The following is a 2221-nucleotide window of genomic DNA, read 5'->3' on the forward strand; positions in this document are numbered from 1 at the left end:
CCCCCGCATTGACCCTCACTCAGAATGCAATTTTGATTTTTTTTTTTAATTTTACTATAAGCAGACACATAAAAAACATTAAAACTGTAATACTGTGCAACTTCATGGTATAAAATATAAAATCTGTAAATAAAAGTAATTACTATATTAATACAAAGAGAATAGAATAAATAATAAAATAATGAGACCTTTCTAAATTGCACCAATACAAGACCATGAATAACATAGTCTAATGTGTAACATGGCACTTTGATAAAGATATCAATCTCACCGCACCAGTGGAGGATGAGAGTCTGGACTTTTCCTGTAAAGTATTATTGATTAAAAYTTAACTACTATATACTAAACAAGAAATACAGAAAAACACAAAAACTGTAATACTGTGAAACTTCAAAGTATAAAATATAAAATCTGTAGTGCCCACAAACAGGTGTGTGTAGTTAAAACAATGGAGTGGCCTTTACACAAGCAATGACCTAACCGCTTATTCCAACCTCATCAAATAACACTGCAGGTCTTAGTGTGCACTTGTCCAAACATGAAATACATAAACAATAAATCACAAACTTCTCAAGACTGTGTAGAAATCCTGTTATTATGCTGTCCTTAATCATTTCAAGCTAATTTATAGCACATTGTTTGGTTGTTTCAAAATACCAGTGAGTGAGTGAACAAGGGTGATTGTTCAATACCAGTTAGGAAAACTGCTGTGGGTCAGGTTATTTTTTCCTGTCATGCTTCTCATACTTAGAATACAATTCTGAGTAACATAAGGGGGCTTCCCACTTCTCATTTAATTTCAAAAACACACTGATTATATGCAAAAATATATTGATTTTATGGTGCTTTAAGCTTTTCTTATTCGGTAATATATTGTCAGACCAGCTTGCAGGCTGTGACCTCAGGCAGCATCGAGGAGTGGCTGAGGGATATCTGTAAACAAAGCCGACCTTCTGCAGTCTTCCTGAAACGTTGACATTATTTTAAGTCAGGTCATAATGTACTTCAGTAGCTATAATAACAGTTATGAAAGATTATATTAATAATGATTAGAGTATTAAAGTAAGATGGAACTATTTTTGGTTAGGCCAAAAGTTCAGAAGGCATTACATATCTGCTGTATTCTTACTGAAATGAAATTACATAAAGGTGGACCAGATTAATTATTTACACAAATGCCACCTCCTAGATTTTTATTTGTAAAATGTTTTGAAAACCATGCATCATTTTCCTTCCACTTCACAATTACGAGACACTTTAAAGTCCTTTTACACATGTCAAACTGAAGGTCTGTGGGTCACTTGTGACCCACCACTATCTTTTACGTGGCCCACGAGAGCTTCAAAGATGCATTAGTCTTAAAATAACCACATGCAGCTTTAAAGCCAGCATTGACCACAAACTACATCTCCATAACGCATGTTGATTATTTTACTTGCAAAATGATAGCATCCCACCACTGCGTGGAGCTGCACAGGGTTCAGGACAAAGATTCACCATGTACAATCTCCATTTTGCTGTATTTTCACCAGCTATTTTTGCTGCAGACCCTTTGTACTGGGAAGTGGGAATTTCACACTTATAAATCGTATATTTGAACTGGAACGCCCCTCCAGTGGGAATTCACTGTCAGAAAGTGGGAGAGTTCAGGAATCAAGGCGCCAGCTACTCACAACTCGAGTAAAACTCTCTTACTTTTACTTTTATTAGCCTTTCTTTTTATTTTATTCTTTATTCTTTTTTTATTTCACATTTAGTCAGTCGTACAGGTAGTACTTTTCAGTGTTTATAAGAGGATCTGTTAAAAAACACTGTTTCTATGCAGGAAATACCACACAGAGCTCAGTTATTGTTAGTGGTGCTCAGCTGTAGCAGTGAGACAAGGAAATGTTTAGGTTAATAACAGCTGGCCCTTTGAGGGCAGCTGTAACACTCATGTGGCCTTCGGAGTTTGACATCTACTTTCAATCACTTATGCCAACATTTAAAAACATTGCTATGAATAAATTACTTATATAAATTCTATATTTGTTCAACTCATTAACATTAGTATGTATATCCTGATGCATCTCAGTAATCCAGGTAAATAATCAAAAAGAAAAAAAATTGTATAGGTCTTCTGGACGGGTAATCCGATAGATCCGGTGCCCCGGCACAAACAGAGCAATGTTGTATATGCTGTTAAGTGCCAGGAGGACTGCGACCAGTTATACATCGGGGA

This window comes from Austrofundulus limnaeus, unplaced genomic scaffold (genome assembly GCF_001266775.1).
Source record: "Austrofundulus limnaeus strain Quisiro unplaced genomic scaffold, Austrofundulus_limnaeus-1.0 Scaffold168, whole genome shotgun sequence".
Taxonomy (NCBI): Eukaryota; Metazoa; Chordata; class Actinopteri; order Cyprinodontiformes; family Rivulidae; genus Austrofundulus; species Austrofundulus limnaeus.